We start from the raw sequence: 6,826 nt of genomic DNA, 5'->3' as shown, positions 1-6,826 counted from the left end.
AGTAATAGTTTTACAGTATGACTTCTTTCATTTAGCATAACACTTGAAATATATCTATGTTGTTATATTGTACCAGTATTGACTTTTTCTAGTTTTGGGGTACATGGAAAATCTCTACCTTCCTCTCAATTTTGTTGTAAGACTAAAACTGCTCTTAAAAGAAAGATAAGAGTAGAAATGCTGAGTTTCATGGTAAATGTATATTTAATTTTAAAAGGAACTGTCCAACTTTTTCCAAAGTCTTGTACCATATTGTTTTCCCACTGGCAATGTATGAGTGTTCTAGTTCTATATATTCAGCCACATTTTAATATTATCAGTTTTTTGTTGTTTTAGCCATAATGATAACTATATAATGGGATCTTTTTTGGTTTAGTTTATATTTGTACATTCCTATAAAAGTAGGTTTATAGTTGTAACTACTCAAACCACAGAGTTTATTCTTGTATTATTATTTATTAATTATAGTATTATTTTCCATATGAACAATTATAAACCTACTTTCCCCTTACCTTGTATATCACATGTCAGATATGTGTTCTTTAAACATTTTATTCTAACCTGTGGCTTTATTGGAGGATGCCAGGTAGAGAATATACCTCTGCTTAACCCTCTAGCTGATGGGGCAATCGGAAGCTCCCCCCCCCCCCTTTCCATGCCCTTGAAATGCAGTCAGCTTGCCTTCTTGAGTTAGAAGCTGATCTAGAATGCAGCCTGAGTGAGTAACATGTTGTTGAGGCCATCTGGATGGATACATGAATGAACTCTGTTTAAACCTCTGTATAAACTTTTAAGATTTTGGTTGGTGGGTGTGGAGATTTATCCCTCTTTCAGCCACCCCAGGCAAGCCTCCTTAAATAAGTTCCCTTGCTTATGGAAACTGCCACCTACCAATCTGGAGCAGTCTGCCTTTTTCGAGGGATCTTTTCTTACCATCCATGTTGGGACCCTTTTGTCTTTCTATTTTATTACTGGTTTTATTTGAAAAGCAGAATATTTTAATTTTGATGAAGTTCTATTTATTAATTTTTACTTTTTGTTATGCTTTTGGTGTCATATTAAAAAATATTTTCTGCCTAAACCAAGGTGACACAATTTTTCACATTTCTTCTAGAAATGTGTCTATTTCTAGAAGTTTTATCTTAAGATTTTTTTTAATTAATTTATATTTTTTGGTATTTTTCTGAAGTTGGAAATGGGGAGGTAGTCAGACAGACTCCCGTATGTGCCCAACCAGGATCCACCCGGCATGCCCACCAGGGGGCGATGCTCTGCCCATTTGGGGCATTGCTCTGTTGCAACCAGAGCCATTCTAATGACTGAGGCAGAGCCATGGAGCCATCCTCAGCACCCGGGCCAACTTTGCTCCAATGAAGCCTTGGCTGTGGGAGGGGAAGAGAGAGACAGAGAGGAAGGAGAGGGGGAGGGGTTGAGTAGCAGATGGGTGCTTCTCCTGTGTGCCCTGGCCGGGAATTGAACCCGGGACTCCTGCACACCAGGCCGACACTCTACCACTGAGCAAACCGGCCAGGGCCTATCTTCAGGTTTTAAATTTAGGGCCATGATCTGTTTTGAGTTAATTTTGGTGTGCAGTGCAAGGTTCATTTTTTTCAATATGGATATCTGATTGTTCTAGTACCATTTGTTTAAAAGATAACCATTCACCACTTAATTCCCTTTTTACTTATATTCAAATTTACTGATTCTTTCTTTAGCTATACAGGGGGTTCGCCGGTTACCATAAGAAGTTTCAAGTTGACTACGCTCATTCCCATAAAAACTTAAAAAAATTGAGATGTGAGTGTTTTGGCTTATACTGTTAGCATTGTACTTTTTTTTACACACATTTTTTTGTCATTTTTTTTTTACTTTTTTGTCATTTTTGTCTTTTACTACTGTACAGCATAGAGTATATTCATGTCCTTTGCCTTTTTCTCTGGCTTAGTAGTGTTTTTATGTTCTAGATTGTAATTTTACAACTGTGTTAGGATAGGTATGTTATGCTAGGGTGTGTTTCAACTTACACCAAAATTCAGGTTAAGTCACTGTCGTAGAAACAGAACTGTGTGGTAACTAACCCGAAGACCCCTTGTATTCAGTCAGTTGATGAACTTTTTGAACGTATTTTTCATCTGTTGTTGTATTTTTTATTCCTTGCATTTCCGTCTGATTCTTTCTGGTAGTATATATCTTTGTGCTGAAATGTCTATCACATCATTCCTGTTCTCCAGCTTACCCAGGATGGCCTTATCTGTATTGATCATAATTATTTTAGATTTTTTGCTTGATAGCTCTAATAACTGTATCAGCTATGAGTCTAGTTCCCCTTAACAATGTTTTCATTTTTTTTGTCTTTGCCATTTTGTGTATATTTAATTTGTGACTTAATCTTATCTTAACCAGTATTAAATTAGGTAAATAGTATGTATGCCTATAAATGTCTTATGTTTTCTGCTACATTCTTTTTTTTTTAAGATATATTTTATTTTTTTAAATGTTACTCAGTTTAGAGAGAGGAGAGAGAGAGAGAGAGAGAGAAGGGGAGGAGCAGAAAGCATCAACTCCCATATGTGCCTTGACCAGACAAACCCGGGATTTTGAATTGGTGACCTCAGCATTCCCAGGTCAATGCTTTATCCACTGTGCCACCAGAGGTCAGGCCTCTGCTACTTTCTTAAGGTGGTTAAGTCACCCTCATCTGAGTTTGGGCCTTGATATGCACCATTAGCTTTAGCTTCTTCCAGTGTTACTTAGTGCTTAGAGTGAGTATTTTTATGTTATCCTCATATCATAATCTTTCTTCAGAGGGCTTGCCCTCAGAGAGACCTCTGTCCATTCTCTTTCTGTTTCCTATAGGGATGCTGCTACTGAATGTTAGTCTTTGAGTGCTGGCTTGTGCTGGGATAAAAAGAGATGGAAGAGTTTCTATTTCTGCTTTAGTCTGTCTTTGGCAGGCTCTATGTTCTTGGTTCTCAGGAATAGGACTATCGCAGTATTCTAGCCAAACTATACCTGTATCTCTGCTTCTTACAAGGGAGTTTCCTGTGCCTTTGCTGGCAGAAGGAGGGTTTAACAATATTGATATAGAATCCTGGGCCCAGAATTGTTTCCTTCTCCTCCTCCAGGGATATAGCAAAATATTTTACCCTTTTCCTAATTCTGAGGGCTTTTTCTTTGTACCCTGCTCCCTAAATGACTTAAGGTTTTTGTTCTATAAAGAAAAGTCTGGGTAATACTTTGTTACTTTCCTGTAGCTCGATTGCTTTTTCCTTCAGGATTATACAATCAAAGAAAGTTTTCTCTGTCTCCTGTCCTGTACCAAACCCATGTTGAGGCTTAGTAGAGGTTTGTGTATAAGAGGTATCTGCAGCTCCCATGGGTTCTACACTTTCACACTATTTGGCCTTTATAATTTGTTAGAAGTTTTCGATGACCTGTTAACCATTTACTCCTGTGGTGCCTTGTGTCTGCTCTGCCACAGGTGAGCCAGTGCTCACATCCTGCTGTTCTTTAGGCATCTACCTTCCCTTAGATTGCAGGCTGTTCAGTTTCTCTGGGTCTTCAGCTCTCGGAAGGGTTGAGCAAAGGTTTGTATAGCCTCTGTCTATACAAAAGTCAACTGGAAAACAATTTGCTTGACCTTGAGCTTCTTATTTTTAAAACAAACAAACAAAAAAACCCCCCAAACAAACCTCAGCTGATTGTTTGGTATATAGCTATTTATGAATTCAAAAGTCATTTATGTCAAAAGAAAAAAAAACTTATGTCAAATAAAATTTAAAGATTTTTGTCTTTGGATATTTTTTTCTACATAATCGTTCTTATTGAATCACATAATGAACATTTTCACGTTACTGATTTAATTTTGAGTAACACATAAAAGCTTATTTGGTGCTACTTTTATTTTGGAAAAGAATATAATCAGACAGTTATTAAGCAAATGTAACATTAACTTAAAAATGTTGTATACACTCAGCCAATTAACAGAAAAGTACACATAGTTTTTTTTTTTTACTGCAAGCATTAGGATCTGTAGATTTATTAATGAAAATATTTATTTATTGAGAAATGGGACTCAGATTTACATTTTCAAATGTAAGATAGAGACGTAAAGCTGGTCATTGGTTTGGTTTTTTGATTAAGTAACACCATTCATTACTTAAGTTCTTCATGGTTATAAACAGGCATCCTAAATACTATTGTCTTTTCTTCTTTTAAATAATCTATTTGTAATATAATATTCAAGTACTCATAACAATTTTATTTTTAATTGATATTTCTGGCAACTTTATGATCTGATGCAGTGTTGGTATGTTTAACCAGTCATTGCTTTGTGATATTAAAAGTTGTAACTGGTCATATAGTAATTTCCTAATGATAAGAAATGTACATTTATTTGTTTATATATTTTTTTATATTCTGGAAAATATTTTCTGTTGGAGAGTATAATTAAGCAATAAATTATAAATCACTCTCCTCCTTAAAATGTTTAGACTCTCCTGTAAACCAAATGAATCAGTAAATCTTTGGGTGAATAGTGAAAATAAAAGATAAGAATATTTTGAAATAGTAATTTAAAGATTTTACAGTGCTTAATGCAGATTTCACCAAATACAAATACTGCAATTCTGAAACCTGACATATTTAAAATACCTAATATTTTAGAAGACTATTATCTGAGGTAGCCATTTGAAAGTTAAGAAATTTATCATCCTTTTGCTACACTTGACATGGTAACATTGCTCTCTTCTTTATAAATAGAGTCTGTGCTGCCCTTTGTGGTTAATAACCAGTCAACACAGTCAACAGTCAAGGAACTCCTGCACATTGGAACCTTTGGCTGTCCTTCAACAGCATCACAGGTGGTGTGAAAACACAGGTACTGGCCAAAAAAAGAAAAAACAAACAAACTGAATTTCAGAAGGATGGAATATGAACTCACAGAAATAAGCCTTATCTTACTTGGGTAAGATAAGGAAGTTAATTAAAGAAAGTGTTACACAAACATTCACATGCAGTAATTAACTCATATACCATAGGCAAACTATGTTTTCTGATTACTATCTGAGCCATACATGTGATTTTGGTGAGTTTTCACTGTGGTTTGTCTGTTGAACTAGAAAGCAGTTCCATGAGGAGCAGTGAACTTTAGGCTGAGGGAGAAAATGGAAATTAGCTTGGGCAACTGGGAAGCTAGGATGGGTGGTAATGAAAGGAGAGAGAGAGAGAGAAGAGAGAGAGAGGGGAATGTAGAGGACAACACTGTGACTTTATCAGACAGTGATCACAAGGACCTTATCAAGCACTCTGGATCTGTGTCAGAGGTCAGAGAGACACTGGCCACACCAGAGGATCTATGGAACATTAGGTACGTGCAAAGGTGCTGTAAGGGCTGTCCTGCTGTACTTAAGTTATTGTGACCTAGAATCCATAGGATCTACTGTTCTCCCAGAAAGACCATGCCTGAGATTTTGCTACCCTCAAGGTGTCTTCTGAGGCAAAGATGTCTGGGAAGCATGTCACAGCAGAAAAGTAGGAGACTAGGAAGAGCTCAATGGAGACACTCCTGGGTGTTCTAGAAGTAACTCAGTGACACAAGGGTAGAAGAGACTAGAAGTTCTCTATTATATTAATAAGGGCTAAATCAAGTGATATTTTGGTTATTAGTGTGAATGTAACCCTGGTGGAGAAAGTCTTAAAGCCTATATGTCTATCAGATTTGATCTCAACTTTTATTTTCTCAGGGAAACCTTCCAGAATTCCCAGACTAGATGAAGTCTCCTATGTACATAGGAGTCATTTTCTTTCTTGGTACTTATCAGAGTTTGATTAATGTTTTGGTTAATATTTTTTGTTAATATTAGTTTCCCTATTAGACTGTAAGCTTCAAGAGTAAAAGGCTACAGGCTTGAAGCATAGTAGGTGCCTACTATTTAAACAATGAGAAATGCATAAATGATAGTTTTTACATAAAGTTACATGTAAAATTCATTACTTCTTTACTAAATATTAATTAACTCTTAGAAAATCTATTAAAACTCTTCTGAGTACTTCTCCTCTGATAGTTTTGATGTTGGTTTTTGAACCCACATTCATGGTGGAGAGAGGCATTCAGCTCCCACTGAGGAAATAACAATCTAACTATAATATATGATATAAAAAGTAACTGGTAGAAACTGTGAAGAATTCAATAAAAAGATTAATTTGATTACTTGGTGCCAGATAGCTAGTTGATTTGATTGTTACTCTTCACTGAATTGAGTTAATTAACAGCTTGTTTTTATATTGCATAGCTATCTCTATGTCTATTGACACATGATATTATTATTACAGTAAACAAATTGTGGCCCCTGAGAAATGGAGTTTGTCCTATCATTCTATATACCTCTGACTAGAATTCCTAACATTTTTAAAACATTGCATGACTTAATGATTTTGCTCTTGGTGGTGCACACTATAATTTTATCAGTTTAAATGAGCGCACACTAAACATAAAATATTTCTTTTTACATTTTAACATATATATGCTTTACAATAAGCTTTAGCAAATCTGGATATTTAAGAATTTATAAGTAGACAGCAATGAATTATGAAGAACTAATCCTTTTAGTTTGCGATGGCCCTATAACACTTGACGCAATCAGCTACACAGGCTTATAAGATCATACTGTAATGAAACTATTTTTCTTCATTTTTTTTCTGTTAATTTTTATACTCATTTTGTTCTTTTTGGGGGGGGGTTAGAACTAATATTTGAGAATAATTTCACTAACATAATATTGGTTTTACTTCATCTGAAGTTGTAATAACAATATTAAAGTTATTT

The sequence above is a fragment of the Saccopteryx bilineata genome, chromosome 12, assembly GCF_036850765.1.
Source record: "Saccopteryx bilineata isolate mSacBil1 chromosome 12, mSacBil1_pri_phased_curated, whole genome shotgun sequence".
Lineage (NCBI taxonomy): Eukaryota > Metazoa > Chordata > Mammalia > Chiroptera > Emballonuridae > Saccopteryx > Saccopteryx bilineata.
The sequence above is the reverse complement of the archived record's forward strand: the minus strand, read 5'-3'. Positions refer to the sequence as shown.